Here is an 18611-nt window from a genome sequence, read left to right as displayed (position 1 = left end):
TAGCGTGTGTAGCCTAAGTAGTATACTACTCAGGAAGGTTGGTATAAAGCAGAAAGGGTCGAAATCATCGAGAATTTTCACCCTATTGTGTGGAATGGGGGTCTAACCCCCCTCTTCTGAGTTAGGACCCTAGTTAGGTTAGGTCAGGTTAGGTTAGGCATCGAGCTGAATAGGAAGAAAGGAATGAGAGAGATAATGTCGTAAAGAAAGGCTAGAGAAGAAATATATGCAAAAGAAAAAAGAAGTGCAGATATTAATAAGAGAAAAGATAACAATATATGAAAAGAAAATAACAGAAGAAATAAAAAGAAACAAAACAAAGAGCTCTGGGAAAATATTGGTAAGTTAAGAAATAAGCAAAAGCCAAAAAAGAAACTATACCACTTATATAATGAACAGGGAAGCAAGCTAAATGAGGCTGAAACAAAGGAAGAATTAGTGAATTATTGGAGAAACCATTTACAGCAAACACGAAAATAATATAAAGGAAATCTGGAACGAAGAGAAAAGGATGGAATATGAAAATGAATTGGCAGCAGAAGATGATATCATAAGAATTGGAGACTATAGATTCCCAGAAGTACTAAGAGAACACATGGACCTAGTGATGGAATGCAAAAGGAAGATAATCCCAATGCAAGAGCCTGTGATAACCAAGGAAAAAGTCATAGCTTGTCCTAAGTAAGCTCAAAGCTAAAAAAGCTGCAGGCCCAGATGGAATCAAACCAGAGCTTTACAAAGCTTTAATGAAGAGCAAACATGTATAGAAGTACTAGTTAGGTGTTACAACAAAGAACTAGAAATCAAAGAAAAGCCTGAACAATCTTGGAAGAAATCTAGAAAACAAACAAAAATGATAGAAAAGAAAAGGAAACCAAGGGCTAAGGATTTAAGGCCTATAGCTTTATTTAAATATATCATACAAGTTATTCATGATGCTGATAAAGGACGAAATAGAAAGCACACCTCAGACTGAATGAACAAGATCACGAATGCCAAGCAGGATTTACAGGAGGGAGTAGGATAGAAGATAACATTCTTACACTACAATATGGTGTAGAAGAGAGCTACAGGAATAGAAAACCATTAATAGTAATAGCTATCGATTACAGTAAAGCATTTGACTCGGTAAAACGAGAAGTCATGATTGAAGTTATGAAACAGTTCAAAAATACATCCCAAAAATCATAGAGGCAGTAGTTAACATATATGAAGGGGATAGCACAATAATAGACCTAGGGGAGGGAGTAGAACAGGAAATGGGAATTACAAGTGGGATTAGGCAAGGTTGCACAGGCTCTACTTCACTTTTCAAACTAATGACATATTTAATAATTAAGAAAATGGAGAGGAAGGGACAGGATTTGAAAATGAACTAGTAAAGATAGGGACACTTTTCTTCGCCGACGATGGATTAGTTCTAGCAAGTAATATAGAAGACGCAAGAATAAACATAAAGATTTTAATAGATATAGGGAACAAATGTGGGCTAGAAAATAAATAAAGAGAAAAGCAGCATCATTATTTTCAACATGAAGAGAAAAAACCAGAAGAGATAGAGAACATAAAAGGTGAGGGAGACATTACATATTTAGGAATAAAGATAAATGACTCTAGAAATCTGTTTAAGCTACAGAAAAAAAGAAATGTTGAATAAAGCACAGAAGTTAGCCAACCTAACCTACTCCGTAATAGAAACAAAAAGCTGCAACAAAGTTCTAATAGGGAAACATTCTGGAAAAACATAGCTCTACCATCAATCTTATACGGAACCAATGTGGTTAATCTAACAGACGCAGAAATAGAAAAATTACAAAGAATAGAGAATGGGGTATATAGGAAAATATTAGGGGCATGTAGAAGTACAGTAGTAGCCACATTAAGGGGGGAGATAGGAGCTTCTTCAATGAAAAGTAGAATTATGAATGGGAAGATAAGCTATGTAAATAATACTTTAAATGGACGGAAAGAGATACTGAAGAATTAATTACAGATATGCAAGAAAAGGAAAGAAAAATGGTGGAAAACTGTGGAAAAGTACATGCATGAAGTTAAAATAAATTTAAGAAAATTAGAAGAATGTCCAGAACAGAATAAAGGACAAAGCCAGAATATGGGACACAGAGAGGTGGAAAGAAGAGTTGGAAAATAAAGTGACTGTGAACATATATAAAACGTGGAAAAAAAAGAGAAATAAAAGACGAAGAAATTTATGACAACTCTATGGGTTCAGTCCTTCTCTTCAAAGCCAGAACCAACTCTCTTAATTTAAATATAGCAAAAAGGCACCAGAAGGAGAACACCTGTTGTCCTTTTTGCAATGATGCAGTAGAAGACATATTTCATTTCCATTTTCTTTTATTAGTGATACAAATATATATAGGAACGGGTTAAAGCAATAGGGCTACACAACCCTATGAAGAGAAGGAAAGTGACGTAGTGGGAAAATTTCTATTTTCAGGTAACAACGAATAAGAAAAGAAACCATATACTTGATGTGGAAAAAGAGAGAAGAAAAAAAGGAAAGAGCTAAACAAATAAACAAACAAAAACAAAAAATACCCAAGACTAAGAGGCGCCGTTGCAAAGGCATTGCCTCGACCCATAACTACTACTACTACTACGAGTTTGGTAAGTCTGAAGTCTACTACCCCCACCCCCCCCCCCCCCCCCCCCCCCCGGTTCTGGATGACTGCAAAAGCATAAGCTAACGGCGATAAATGTCATTTAACGTAAATACTATAAAAGGCATAAACGTAAACTATAGAAACAAACATGGTTGGCGACTGGCGGGAACCACGCCGCGGTAGTAGCCTAGTCTTCAATTTTACCAAAAACAAGACTTAGCTAGTAGGTAATTCAGGGTCAGTGATGATTCAGAGACAGTATAGCCTAGTCAATTTATCTAGAAAATGTTAAGTGTTTTAGGTCCAGTACTAAATGCTATGATTGCTTCATTGTACAGTAATTTTTTAAGAAAAAATAGCCAAAAACCTACTAGCCCCTAAGCATATGGGGACAGGTGTCTAGCTATGTTGTAATATTTTGACCAGTAGCCTATATCCTACCTATTCTATATTTTCATGCATTATTCATCCCTTCCCACTCGTTCTCGCAGGTTGGCGCTTATAGCAGTCTGCGTGGTGTCCAGCTACGCTGCCAACACGCTTATTCTAGTTGACACCCTGGCAACTCGTGAGACGCACTCCATATTCCTCAAATCATTGCAAGGTTAAGTGCAATTGTTCTACAATTTCATTTTGCATAGGTGTTAGACTAAGCATTGCAGTATTGGCTATCATGTTTTGTTACTTTTATTTGTGGCTCCGTTTCATGACTACACATTTACAGCAAAGAAAATTTTTTATTAATGTTTAGTGGTAATGGTGACTCCTAACCCCCTTTTTGATGTTGACAGAACGTGGACACGAAGTTACTGTAAAGGCAGCAGACGATCCTTCTCTTCAGTTGTCCCGATATGGAGAATACATTTACCAGAATCTAGTGATATTAGCCCCAGGAGTTGAAGAGTTTGGAGGAGCTCTTAGTGTGGAGGTAAATTTTATTGTTTGTTGTCAGTTTATATAATTCCCTTGGCTGTATTTTTCTCTTTTCACACATTTTTTATTCCAGTTTTTTTATATTTTTATATATTATAATGTTGAGAGGAGAAGAGAAACCAAAGGGAGTAATACAAAACTAGCAGTATGGAAGACTTAGAATGATTTGGAGAAGGGCATAGATGAAGACGTAGACCAGAGGGGAATGCAGGACTGTTTTTGAGAATTATCCTGAGAGAGACATAGTTGTAATACCATTCTATCTTGTTAGATTTTTCTGAATATTATTCACCTTCTGCATATTTCAGGCTATCGTGGAATTTATTGATGGAGGTGGCAACGTCTTGGTAGCTAGCTCCCGAGACGCGGCCGACCTGATCCGTGAACTCGTCACCGAAGTTGGTGTCGAAATGGACGAAGAAGAGCTGCATGATTGATCACCTTCATTATGATTCTAATGATGATGGTCAGGTAATTTGATTTATTTGATGTACAACACATTTTCCTTCATGTCATTGATTATTGTGTTGCGTTCTCTAGAGTCACAGTGTGTATAGGGCCATATCTCTATAAAGTAACTACAGTATCGTTCTTGAGAATGATGAAGTCTGATCTCCTAATAGTGTCGGAGTATGCTAAGTAAACTATTGGCAATTATTTTTACCTGTCATTTGATGACTTTGTATGTGCACAATGTCATACATCTCCCGGAAAAAGATGATTATGATTTGGTAGATTTTTGGAGCTTAAAGTGCTTATGACCAAATTCTATAGTAGTATTGTATTCTATTCCGTATTGAAGGATTGAGTTAGGATGCAAGTAACTAACTATGAGAAGGCAGTGATCACTATGATACATTTAAAAGATTGGTAAAGCCATCATCTGTGTAACGTGACAGTAACTATAAGGATGTAGTATTGTGTCTTTCCTTCCAGCATACATTAGTAGCAGCCCCAAGCACTGGACTGATTGATTCAGAAGTAATGACTGGAGTTAAAGACACAGTTCCTCTGCTGTATCGAGGCACAGGTCTCATCACCGATGTGGACAATCCTCTGGTACTGCCCGTCCTGCGTGCCCCTTCGACCGCCTATTCTTACAATCCCAGCCAGCCTATTACTGACTATCCACATGCACAGGTGGAGATTTTCACCTTTCCTCGCTAATGCACTTCTGCATTATGTTGATGGTAAATTGCTCTTTTGTTTATGATGCATCAGTAAAAAATATCAATTGAAATCTATGGTTGCTCGAGGTGAATTAAATTCAGTATAATTTATCCTTAGAAACTGGAATCATGACAATTTTTTTTCCACAGGCCAGAACATGCTTTTGGTGGCAGCTCTCCAGGCCCGAAACAACGCCAGGGTGGTGGTCTCTGGCTCTCTCGAGTTCTTCTCCGATGCCTTCATCACAGCTGCCGTCCAGACTCCACAGGTATCGTACATTTCTGAAGCATTAAAATGAATGATGTTCTAAGTATACTTTGTTGTAAGTTCAAGCTCTATCATTTAGTATGTTTCTGAGGGAGATTTGCTTTACAGGGCGAGAAGTTCGAACGCTCGGCAACGGGAAGGTGGTGGAGTCCCTGAGCCGTTGGGTGTTCAGAGAGGAGGGAGTATTGCGTGTCGTTTCAGTCGACCATCACTTGGTGGGAGAGAATGAGCCTCCCATTTCATACACCATCAAGGACAATGTGGTGAGGCTGAGATACTTTCCCCATTCTTGAGATCAAAGGCAAATGATTACATCATGTGAAGGAACACTCAAAATGTGTTGCACAATTCTTTTTTTGCCTGGGCTATGCTGTGTCCTTTCTTGTTAAGCACACTTATTATAAAAGGGGTTGCTTTCCTTCTAATTACTGTTTATAATAATTCAATGTACTATTCACTTTAAGCATGTGAATTAGCCTGATACTGGAACTGCCATTTGAAATTGTAAGTTCTCGGTATTTTTATTCATTACACAGTAGTACATATTCAGGTTGCAAGACAGAATTGTCTGTTAGTTTCCTAGATCATTGTGTTAATGAAGGCACCAGGTAGTTAGAGTTCTTGTGTTGTAGCATTTTCTCAAGGAATACCCTCCAGCTATTTCATCTTTTAAAAAGTGCAGGTATGCCATATTTATGTCAACACATTTGATTTTTTCAAGAACACACCAGTTCAATATGAGAGGGCCGGCTTCTGCCAGTTTTAGATATGATTAGGTTAGAAATTTCTATATACACTAGTGTTAACATTTAAGATATTTTAAGTGTTTTTCACACAAATAAATTTCAGGAATACAAGATAAAGGTTGAACGTCTCGTGGACGGATCATGGGTGCCCTTCCAAGCTGATGATTTGCAGATGGAATTCGTTCGCATCGACCCATTTGTCAGACTGACCATGGTCTCTGGACCTGATGGTGTATTCTCTATCAAGTTCAAGGTTAGAGAACGATTGAGTCTACTGCATTAGTACATGTTTGCTAAATGGTTTTTTCTGTTGAAGGCTTAGAGAATTCTTCTCACTTTTGTCAATTTAATTGTTTTAGCTTCATTCAAGCTTAATTATTTTGGAGTATTTATCTTGAAGTGCAGAACTTTTGAAGATGTTTTTTAATAATTGTTCACAATATTGCAGGTGCCTGATGTTTATGGAGTATATCAGTTCAAGGTAGAATACAACAGGGTAGGGTTCACACGGCTCTACAGCACTACCCAGGTGAGTTGTCAAGTCTCTACAAATAGTACTACATTTGTTCCTATAGAAATACAAGTATCGCATCGCCCTTTATGTACGCATGAGTATTCTTCAGAGCAGGCTGCCGAATTGGCCATCGAACTGTCACAACCTAACTGGTGGGTAGGGGAGGGTGAGTGGAGGAATACCTCATTCGCCTGCTGTTGCCAACCACTTTTTCTTTGCCTACTACTGAGTAGTGAGAATGTCTTGCTCTGCTCCTGCAGACTGTTGAGTTAGAACTTGGTTAAAGTGCTGTTACTTTGTCATAGTGAGTGTAGTGGCCCATCATGCCTCTGTTTAAGTAGATCCCTACAATTGCTGCTCCTTCCGTATGGTTAGGATCTGTCAAGGTGACTTTGGTTAGAGGGGGGGGGGGGGGGTGGGGGGGGGGGGGGGGAAAAACAAAAAAGTAGTATTAGCCTACCACTCCTGCCTCCCAGCCCAAATTTCAACCTCTTTCCATGTGTATGTCATGCTCTCTTGCCTAGAGGTTGGTATGGGCATGAATGAGCAATAGGTATGCCTACCATTAACGTGTTGATTACTTAGTTGCATGTTCATGGATGACATGAATAAATGGCATAGGAAATCCTCTCGATATTCCACTCATCATGTTTATCATATGCCATGATTCAGTAAACTCGGTTTCGCACTTCCATGTATTATAGAAAGGCAAAATGGGGGAGATAGGAATAGAGAAATTGCACAGCATTAAAATATGCTATATTTTACAACAAAGGCCTATAATCTTAATCAGACTTTAGGGTTTCAAATTTTTTTTTTTTTTTTTTACTTTAATCCGCAGGTGTCTGTGCGTCCATTCACTCACCTCGAGTACGAAAGGTTCATCGAGTGTGCGTATCCATACTACGCGAGCGCCTTCTCCATGATGGGTTGGCGTCTTCCTGTTTTCGTTGGTCTTCCTGCATCATAAAGACCCACCTGTTAAAACCAAGGCTGATTAAAAACGAAAATAAAATTTTCAGTATTGCTGCACGTTTACTGCCGCCAAGACGTTATGTGTAGTACTTTGATTCCAGCATTTGACGGCAGTTTTCTATTTTTGCATTCCACTTTGTGTTTTGAAGTTCTCAGTTATTTTTTTGCTTAATGTTCGGTACTTTTTTTTGTTTTGTATCTGATTCATTGGATGTTTTATGAGTATTTCAGTAAAGTAGGAAATTTTTGTGTTTCTCTTTGTTTTCCCCAAAATAATATACGTATGTTGTTTTCCCAAAATAATATATGTATGTATGTATATCATTTGTTAAGAATTCTTCAGCTAAATGAAATGTGACACCTTGAAATTGAAGAAAAAAAAAAGCACTTATGATTCTCCAAACTTTAACCTGGATGTGTCCTGGTAACTCCTGTCTTCATTCACCGTCATCTGCTGTCCAAATCAACTAGACGATGACAGATTACTCGAATTTGATTGAAGTCATCACTACTACTTCAAGTCTGTATGAAAGTACATTATTTCTAAAACTTTTGTCATTTTATATGTAGTATTTAGAGTCTGAAAAGATGTGATTTCAAAGACCAAGATGGTTTTTGGCTTGTAGGAAGGCCCAGGATATGATGGAAAAGGTGATAAAAGACCTAAGATTTTACTAGTGCAAGCAGAAGGAGCACAGGCAGAGGATAGTGGATAAAATTCATTTAAAAGTCAAACCTCACGAAGGTAAAAAGTTGAGGGGTCAGAGGTGTGTATTTCTGGTGATAGAAGTTCACTCTCGACGTGGTTCGGAAGTCACTAAAGCTGTTGTCCCGTTGCTGAATAACCACTGGTTTCATGCAACATAAAAACACCATACAAACAAAGAATATATAGAATTAAGGCCAAGCACTGGGACCTATGAGGTCATTCAGTGCTGAAACAGAAATTGACTAAAAGGTTTGAAAGGAGTAGAGGGGGAAACCTCACAGTTGCACTATGAATCAAGTGTTAGGAGAGGGTGGAATACAAAAGGAGATAGAGTACATGGAAAGAAAAGAGTTGCAGCTAGGGCTGAAGGTACACTGCAAAGAACCTTACGTAATGCCTACAGTGCACCACATAAGTTAGAGATCTTGAAATCTCAAAAGATATTGGCCAGATCAAAGTAGAGATCACTGGTAATTAATCGCAAAGAATGGCTGGCAGTCTATATTTGACTCAGAAAGGTTTACAATTATACAGTACAGAAAAATGACGAAATTTGATTTACAGGGAATGAAAGTACATAACTGATGCCGCATAATTCATCAGAAAAAGTAGTAGTAGTAGTATACAGCAGCTTGGAAAAAATCAGTGCTGTACAATTCATCAAGAACCCGTCGTAACCCAGGGACTGCCTGTATTTTTTTGAAGGACCATTAGTAATCTATAGGTGTTATTTGACTGGCCATATGTATTCTTTGAATAATTCCTCAGGGAAAGACCTCCCTCAGGCACTGCTTAGCCCATGGCATTGAACACAGTTAACTTTGATTGCAGAGAAGGATAGATACATTATTCATAAAACAGCAGAAAGCTATTCCTGTATGAAAATACGCTTAAGAAAGCAATCACTGATTAGCTCAAGTTTGTTACAAACATTAAACTTCAGAAACCTATGGTTCCCTGCTTACAAAGAATAATCATAAAGTTAAAACGAGATATGAAGTACTGTGCCTGTATAAAAAAAAGATGCCTCTTTCTTAACACATTTCTCTGGACAAACACGAGGCGAAATGAATGTAAATGCTACAAGACGGAGTAAAAACACCTTAAACATACCCATTAATGTGTCGTACGCCCTTCCTATTTACACTTAGCAAAATATTAAACCACTCGGAAATCTATCAACTCTTCTCTTTGTCGTTTAAAGGTTCATAACCTTCCTTCATCAGTTCCTTGAACTTCTCGTATTTGTGCTTCCTGTCAAAGTGTTTGACCCAAGTCGATGGCAATGTTCTTCGTACAGTTTCCTTAGCTCCTTGCAGCTCTCGGCCGTTCCTAGAAGAAAACATCGAACGTGTAATTTTATAAAGGAAGGTATCCTAATGATTAGATTAAATATATAATTGTTCCGACACGGCATACAAACCTTCGGTCCTTTTACAATAGGAAGGTACTAGTGGGCAGCTGATAGGTTCGTAAGCTTTCGAACAAGGGTTCGGTAGTTAACTGCTTGTCCGACAGGCGCGCGCGCGCGACTGGGAGGTAAACAAATCACTTTTGCTTTCGGCCTCACAGCGAGTAGACGTGTGTGTTCGACGCTCTCTGCCCTTGTTCTCGTCGTGCTTTTCCTTGAGTATATGGTTGTGTTTGTGTATGAAAGAATCATTGTAGTACAATCATTTCTCTTTATTCATTTAATTGTGAAATTTTTGGTCAATCATGGAATCTCCTCGCCTCGCTACCCCACGGAGACTATGCCCGGGTACCGAAGGGCGTAAATGCGGAAAGTTCCGCTCATTCCCGGAAATTGACCCACATATTTTGTGCGCTCGGTGTCGGGGGCGCGAATGCACCCGAGCCGAGCCCTGTGAAGTGTGTAATAATTGGTCGGAGGCGCAGTGGACTTTGTATGAGGGCAGGAAGAAGCGAAGGCCTGCAAAGGAGTCGTCGGAAAGCTCTCCCGCGACTCCTTTGGTTACGGACACTTCGTCTTCTTTCCTGCCGCCCGCTCAGCTCCCACGTTTGGCGCCTTCCCCTTCGGGGGGGGGTTTCTAGGTCCTTCTCCTCACCCGACTTGTCGAGTGTGGAGGAGGCGCTAGATACCCTGACGTCGAGTTGTACTCTGGGTCCTCTATCCGTTCGTCTTTGCGCGAGCGGGTAGAGGATCCTGCTAATCACCCGACTTTTGCTTCCTCAGGTGCGGTTGCCGCGAAGGACGACCTCGGACAGGTGTGGGCATCGTTGGGGCTGCAGGGCGTGCCGAAGTGTCCAGGGGCTGCTCTAACCATCTAGCTGGCTCCGTGGCAGTCACGCATGCGACGGTTACGACCACCACCACGACCCTTACAACACCTGGCTACGCTTCACCTCCTCACCTGGTGTACACCCCGCACGTGGTCTCTGTAACACCAACTACATCGGTGCAGGGGCCAGTGCTCGACTCCATCAGGGAGAACGATTTCATGCTTTTTCAGTGGGGGGGGACTTGAAGGATGCGTATTTCCAAATACCCATTCATCAGTCCTCCAGAAAGTTTTTACCTCCGCTTCATCCTCGACGGGACGGTGTACAGTTCAGGCACTTTGCTTCGGTCTCTCAACCGCCCCACAGGTGTTCACGCGAGTGTTCACTCTGGTGTCTGCTTGGGCCCATTCGCACGGGATACGTCTGATGAAGGTATCTCGACGATTGGTTAGTTTTCTGGCGAGCTCCCGCTCGCAGTTGCTACAGGACAGGGATCGACTGCTCGAGTTCTGTCGCGATCTGGGGATCGTTGTGAACTTCGAAAAGTCCGATCTCGAGCCCAAGCAGAGGATGAAGTACCTGGGTATGCTGATCGACACGGTAGCAGGGCGAGTCTTCCCCGCAGACTCGCGGATCAGCAGATTCAGGGAGGCAGCCAACAGTTCCTGTCTCGGCAGGAACAGGTAGCTCAGCGGATGGCAAGTCGTGATCGGACACCTGTCGTCACTCGAGAAGTTAGTCCCTCACGGGCGTCTTCACCTGCGGTCTCTTCAGTGGAGACTAAAGGAGAGTTGGTCACAGGCGACGGATCCCCCAAGCTTTCCAGTGTCACTGACACCGGAGGTGAGGCAGGACCTAGCCTGGTGGCTGGACGACAGGAACCTCTTAAGAGGAGTGCCTCTGCGCACTCCCCCCCCGGACATGCAGCTGTTCCTCAGACGCATCGACCGAGGGATGGGGCACACACCGGAGGAGTTGCTGACTTCAGGAGTGTGGGACGAGAACGACAAGCACCTTCACATCAATGTCTGGAACTCAAGGCAGCGTTCCTCGCTCTCCAAGAGTTCCAGGACCGCGTTTGATGGGACACTCAGTGGTGTTGATGTGCGACAACACCACGGTAGTGGCCTACGTCAACAAACAGGGGGCCTAGTGTCTCTCCCGTTGTACCAGTTGACTCGGCAGTGCACGAGTGGGCCGAGGCACACTACATTCCAGGGAAGAGGGAATGTAGTAGCAGACACGCTCAGCCGTCGGGATCAGGTGATAGGGACCGAGTGGTCTCTACACCAGGACGTGGCGGAAAGGCTCTTCGACCTGTGGGGGCGAACCAGTCGTGGATCTGTTCGCCACCCGGCACAACAGGAAGCTCCAGTGTTCTTCTCGGCCATGCCGGACCCATGGGCAGCTGCAGAGGACGCTCTTCAACACCCTGGACAACCTCTTCGTCTATGCCTTTTCCCCGTTCAGCCTGATTCGCAAGGTGATCAGTCGAGCACTGGTCACTCCCGAATCTCAGGATGATCCTGGTGGCTCCCAAATGGCCACAGGCCATTTGGTATCCGGACCTGCTGGCTCTTTCTCGCAGGAGAACCGAGAGAGATTCCCTTCCCCTTGGCACAACCTTCTCGCCCAGCCACACGTCGAGCGGGTACCACCGAGCAGTCCCAGTCCCTACGTATTTCACGGCTGGCTGTTATCCACCATCTCTTGCGAACGAGAGGCTTTTCTCGTAGCGCAGCAACAGAGATGGCTGGAAACGTCCGTCAGTTCCTCTGCAGCTGTGTACCAGGGTGGAAGTGGGCCGTCTTCTGTGGTTGGTGTCGTAGACGGGTCTATCTCCTCTCAGAGCCACTCTTCAGCAGGTAGCGGATTTTCCTCGTTTTTCTTCGCCGAGAGAAGCTCCTCTCAGTCCCACAGTCAAGGATACAGAGCCGCCCTGGCTCTCGTCCTGAAACTGAGGGGATTGGACATCTCGAACTCGTTCGAGATCTCCTTGCTTATGAGGAGCTTCGAAAGGTTCTTGCCCACCCAGGGAACTCAGGCCCCCTGCGTGGGATGTGACTCTCGTCCTTAGGAGTTTGACTCGAACGCCGTTCGAGCCACTCCGAGAAGTCGTCAGGAACAAGGGATCTGACCCTCAAGACCCTCTTCTTGCTGGCCCTGGCATCGGCGAAGAGAGTAGGGGAACTTCATGGTCTTTCCTATGATGTACGACATCCAGGGGATGGGGATCTGTGACGCTCGATTCGTCCCGAACTTCGTTTGCGAAGACTCAGAAACCGTCGGTCCCTGACGACAGGTTCGAGTCCTTCACGATTCCCTCCCTAATGGACTTCACCGATAATGATGCGGATGAGATGCTGCTTTTGTCCTGTGAGGGCGCTACGGCGCTATCTGAAGAAAACTCGACACCTCAGGCTGAGTGTCGACGCCTCTTTCGTTAGCAACCGGGGTAACCAAGAAAGAAGTATCAAGAACACTCTTTCATTCTGGCTGCGTGAGGTCATCAGGAGGGCGTATGAGGCTGATGGTAGTGACGACCATCCCTTACGTCCCGTCAAGAGCTCACGAAGTCCAGAAGTATTTGGCCCCTCGTTGGCGTTTCGTAAGAACTTCTCCGTGGCGCCAGGTCCTGAAGGCAGGGGTCTTGGTCTAACCAGGGACTACCTTTACGTCCTTCTACCTTCGGGATATTGCCCACAGGTCCTTGGATACCTTTCCTTGGGACCCGTGGTGGCTGACTCAAACAAGTTGTGTAGCTAACCCAACCCACTCGCAGGCTGAAACAGCATCGAGTCCTGGTGTGACTGTGTGGATGATGTGTGAGTGAGTGAGTGACTGGCTCCCTCTTCCCATCTTTTTTTTTTTTTTTTTTTTTTTTGGTTCCTCCTCCTCTACCTGTGGGCAGAGGGCCACGGTCGTCACTACGCTGGATGAGGACGAGATGCAGGTGAGCTATATGACAGAGCCCCATCCTATCCCTTTCACTAGGGATAGGAGCAGAATATCCACTTCTCCTCCACAAGGGGGGGGAGGGGGGGGAAGTGGATGCCTACAAGAGTCAAACCCATGACTTTATATTTGCTCCTGTACAGGAACAAGTTCTTACATTGCTGGTACGAAGAGATACGCTTGCCTCTCTCTTAGTACTTCTCGGTCCAGAGGTCTGACCATTGATCCTGCGGTGCACACCCCGATCAATCGGACAGAGGCTTGGATCCCTCCCTCGCTCTTACGACCAGGGAGACTTCCAAGGTTGGGCGAACACCAGTCTGTTCACAAAAGACTCAGATTCCTCCCACAAGAAGTGAGTCTTCCTATTGTAAAAGGACCGAAGGTTGTATGCCGTGTCGGAACAAATGACAATTTGTCCAAAATTGCATTTCCTAACTATACAAACCTGAGGTCCTTTTACACATAGCCCCACCTCATGCCACCCCTCACTCTGCAGTTTTTTGCTTGGGCCAAAAGCAAAAGTGATTTGTTTCCCTACCAAGTCGCGCTAGCTGCGCAGGCCTGTTCGGACAAGCAGTTAACTACCGAACCCCTTGTTCGAAAGCTTACGACCTATCCAGCTGCCGCTAGTACCTTCCTATTGTAAAAGGACCTCAGGTTTGTATAGTTAGGAAAAATGCAATTTTGGACAAATTGTCATTTTAGGCCAAGTGCTGGAACCTATGAGGGTCATTCAGCACTGAAATTAATGTTAAAGCAATTGTAAGGAGAAAGTGGAAAGTAAGATGGATGAAATAGAATATGAATGGAAGTGCTACTAGAGCGTAATAAAAGAAATGAAAGGGGTTGCACCCAGGGGCAAAGTGTCCAAAGTAACGCCTACAATGCAACTCATGAGGTGTACTGATGGCATAACCCCCTATGGTGGGCATTTTACTAAGTAGTAATTGAAGAAAGCTTCTGCCTGAAAGCATGATGTGAACACCTAGACCTTTAAGTTACAAAACCTTGAATTACGAAGTATCTAAAGAATCTCTGTATGAAATAAAAGCTGAGAAAACAAGACTGGTGAGTATGGATACTATGAATGTTGGAGAGACAGATTAAAAATTGTATGTAAGTTATATATATGGGGCATGTCGTGTGATAGTGGTCTAACCTGCGCGACCTTAGTTCTGAGCAATTAGCTGTCAAAGTGAATTACTGATTAATACCGAATAAATTGGTGCAATTGTTACTATTATACATCAAATTAAGTGTTTACGCTATATCTTTCATTCCACTGAGTTTTTAATAAATTTTAAAAACTTTTTTTTGGGCTATGGTTTAAACTTTTTATTTACCCACAATTTTTTTATTATTTTGTATTTTTAATGCAAGTCCATGATGAACAGCTTTTACAGTACATAGAAATTACTTACCACCAGAATCGATGCATTTCCAAAAAATTCATCTCTGGAATTCCAGCACAAATAACGTTCTTCCTTGCCGGGGAATGCGGTCGTTTTCTCTCCCTGTTCTCTTGGCATGATGTGTCAGCTGAGAAGATTAAGTCCAGAATGAGACATTTGAAACAGATCCTACTCAATCTTCCTGGTATCTACATGCAAACGCTTATTTATTTCCCTTTGCTTCACTGAAAAAAAAAACCTGCGCTTTTAACATGATACAGGCATGCCAATGAAAGGAACATATGCTGAATCTGATAGTTGAAATAAATATAATGGCAGTCCCTGGGTTACGACGGGGTTCCGTTCTTGAGACGTGTCGTAAGTCAGAAAATCATGAAAAATCCTAAGAAAATCTACTTTTAATTCTAATGCCTTGGGTGCATTAAAAACTATGTAAACTGCATTCTTATTAATTTTTTCATAAAAAAATAAACCTTCAAATATTGATTATTTTGCATTTTTGGTGTCATATTTTCATCTGCCAGATCAGTGTTGTAGGCGTCGTAACCCTGGAAATAATTTCTGATGAATATAATTGAAAAGCGCCTTAACCTTGGAACGTCGTAAGCCGAGCCTGTCGTAACCCGGGGTACTGCCTGTACTTCTTTTATAAAAACATTTTAAAATGATGTTGATTGTGATAGTTTGATGAAAGGGGCAGAGCGTTATAGTCAAATGATCTGCTTAAAAGAATGGCAATGATCTCCTCAGAGTTAACATCTGAAGGAGCCACAAGACATCAAGATCCCTTTTTGACCTTTCTGTCATCACCCAGCTTGGATGGTTTTGATGGCTGCCAAGTCATTTGCAGTTGTTTATTGTGCACGGTTCCATCTGTCCCTTTTCAGCCTTAGCTGTGCCATTGCCTTATACATATTTGTTAATGCCACTTGATTCTAAAAGGGTGACCATCCCTCTCTCACCTTTTCAAAATGAAGCTTTGTTATTGAGAATCATTAATGTTTAGCATTAATTCTCCCACTAATTTGATTTTTCTTGATTCATATACACTTCCTTGTTCATGCAATTTTCTTTCCACCTTTTATTCTAGTGTTGCATACTTTAAGCTTTAAATCTGGTACCATGATCATAGACTCATTTTATTTTGAGAATTGACCACATTTTGATGACGAAGCCAGTAGGGTTAATTCTATGTTACACTGTATCCAAGTCTCATCAATTTCATGAACCATACATTTTTTGTTTACCTCGTTACTGTTTGTTTTGTGTTATGTCCACACTTTTAGGCTAACTAAAAATTAAGGATCCACTCCAGAAGGAAGTAGGAGTTTTTATGTGCCTCTGGGCTACTGGAAATTAGTCTTGTCAACATTGTCAATGATTTGTCTGTCATGTCAAGTTGAATTCTGCTGTTTAAGTTAGCCAAAACCCCAAAGCAATCTCCTCTCCAAGGTGAAGATCAGGTAAGTAAGGATGCTTATATTGTAAGGTTAGGTTCAGACATATCAAGAAAGTGCTTCGTGCCGACTGTCTGAGAAAGAGGCAACTGGAGGCAAGGATCCAGGGAGGAGTCAAGGTAGGAGTGGCACAATGCAATACCAAGGTCATACTGTGAAGCTAAAATATTCCCAATGTTATGATTAAATTGTATGGTATTAAAATTCACAATCATATCAGTAAATATTTTTATGTAAAAGTTACAAACAAATACTTTCCAACACCTGTAGTACAGTGTTCCCCCAAGATCTGTTTGAAAGTCTTTCTTTAACTTCGACAAATCATACAATTTACTGATATAGTAGTGAATTTTAATATATAATCTATGGACTTTTAATTTCCTATCTCCACCAAATTCAATAACAAAATTGGTTGAATAGTGGTCGCTTTGCCATTTTTTTCATGGGGAATACAGGAGGCAGGTTACTAGTATCAATGTAGAGACTGGATCATTTGCGTACTTAGTCCATTGTTATTGTTTTGAAAGCATTTCATTAATAGTTCTTGATACTGGGAGGCGACAGGTATTTTTAGCGCATTATTCTCGATGATTTATGGAATATTATCAGAATTTGGCCGGCCATTTCTCAACATCTTATTACAGAAGACGAAGAAACACTTCTTAACCGCGTCTGGTTCCCTCAAAAGTACCATCCGGAATATTCATTGCCTTTGGTGAATTTTTTACCTTTGTCTCTTAGCTATAGCTATGTAACCTTTCATTCGTGTTTAGGATATTTACCGTCATTTTTTTTTTTATGTTTTCATATTTTCAACATTCATCTTGCTCTAACGCAATGACCAATCGGCAGTTGAATCGGGGCGGGGGGAGGGGGGACCTGGTACCATCTAACCTTTGCGACTGGTGCAATGCGCTCGTGTCTGGGCCCTCTAAAGCCCCCCCCCACGGACCAAAAGGAACCCCCAACCCCAAAAGTTATGGGTTACCCAATAATGGGCAGACAGGCAATCCACCATTAGGATACAGCCAACTATGGGGGGATTAGGATAACCTACATGCCTACATACATAGCCTACATCCAGCCTAAGCTATGGTTATGTAATATAAATAAATATACATAAAATGATGAATATCTCACTAAACACGACCGAAAATTTTTACAAGCCTCACTTTACCTTAGGTATAGTATTTCATGATGATCTCTTAGCTTAGTTCTTTGGCTTTCATGACCTAAGGATTTAGCCTAGGTATTTTTAATTGTTTAGAAGACGTAGTTATATATTTAGTTTTTTTAACATATTTTAGTTGTTGTTAGAAGATGTATATATTTTATTTTTATATGTTTTAGTTCTTTAGAAGACCTAGTAAGTTATCTGGCGTCGCAATTCCTAAGATCACCGGTCTAGGTACCAGTAGGTAGCCGGCATAAACCTTCTGGAGGCTGAAAAGTGGAGGCTAATCTGTCTATATATCACGTTTATGAGCAGGAAAGTTCATTAAAATAATTATGAGAATTATAATTACCTAGAATATGGGTTCAGAGATCTATAAGTAATTTATAAAGTAGATTACGCAAGGTGACGACTGACGAATAGTAGTTGTGGTAGTAATTGAAAGGGGTTACGTTTATAACGGCTCCTCGAGTTCCGTTTTTTAAATTTATTACTTTTTTTCTTCTTGAACTCATTATTTATTCATATTTATTGTTAAATACGTCTTTTTCTTCATTAACTCATTATCTATCTATATATCTTTAACTAGATACTTTGTTTTTTCCTTAACTCAATATATGTTTTGTTAAATACGTCTTTTCTTCTCTAACTCATTATCTATTCATATATTTTTAAATAACGTAATTTTCATCTTCAATTCATTATTAATTCATATGTCTTTGGTTAGATACATCGATTTTCTTCTTTAACTTATGTTTATTCGGTATAACCTTGTTGAATATGTGTTTTTTCTTATTTAGCTCCTTATCTGTTCATATAGTTTTTGTTAAAAACATATTTTTCTTCTATAATTCATTATTTATTGATATATCTTTTGATAATTCGTCGTCTTTATTCTTTAATTTACTATTTATTTTTATTTTTTTAAATACATAATTTTTCTTCTTTAAACTCATTATTTATTCATATATTTTTTTAAATACACCGTTCTTCTTCTTTATCTCATTATTTATTTGTATATTTTGATTAAATATACTTTTTCTCTTTAACTCATATTTATATATTTTTTGGTGAATACTCTTTTTCTCTTATTTAGCTCATTATCTATTCATGTTTTGTATTTTTTTGTTAAAATACGTAGTTTTCTTCTTAAACTCATTATTTCTTTTATATTTTTGGGTTAAATACGTCTTTTTCTTCTTTAACTCATTATTTCTTTTTTATATTTTTTGTTAAATACGTTTTTTTCTTCTTTAACTCATTATATCTTTATATATATATATATAATATATATTAAATACGTTTTTTCTTCTTTAACTCAGTTATATCTTTATATATTATATATATATATATATATATATATATATATATATATATATATTATATATATATATATATATATAGTTTTTTTTTTTTTTTTTTAAATAC

General features: G+C 40.6%; 1 long non-coding RNA gene and 1 pseudogene across 1 annotated transcript; one reads left to right on the top strand and one right to left on the bottom strand.

Annotated features, from left to right (window-relative positions):
- The first annotated feature begins 3052 nt into the window (after window positions 1-3052).
- On the top strand, window positions 3053-7437 carry LOC135204869 (dolichyl-diphosphooligosaccharide--protein glycosyltransferase 48 kDa subunit-like; annotated as a pseudogene).
- Window positions 7438-9103: 1666 nt separating this feature from the next.
- On the bottom strand, window positions 9104-17616 carry LOC135204870 (uncharacterized). The gene is made up of 3 exons (XR_010312354.1): window positions 17536-17616; window positions 14562-14679; window positions 9104-9273 (listed from the first exon to the last, which is right to left on the bottom strand). It is a non-coding gene; the product is annotated as an uncharacterized LOC135204870 (long non-coding RNA).
- Window positions 17617-18611: the final 995 nt, after the last annotated feature.

The sequence above is a fragment of the Macrobrachium nipponense genome, chromosome 47, assembly GCF_015104395.2.
Source record: "Macrobrachium nipponense isolate FS-2020 chromosome 47, ASM1510439v2, whole genome shotgun sequence".
In the NCBI taxonomy this organism is placed as follows: domain Eukaryota; kingdom Metazoa; phylum Arthropoda; class Malacostraca; order Decapoda; family Palaemonidae; genus Macrobrachium; species Macrobrachium nipponense.
This window is presented reverse-complemented; position numbering and strand designations above follow the sequence as displayed.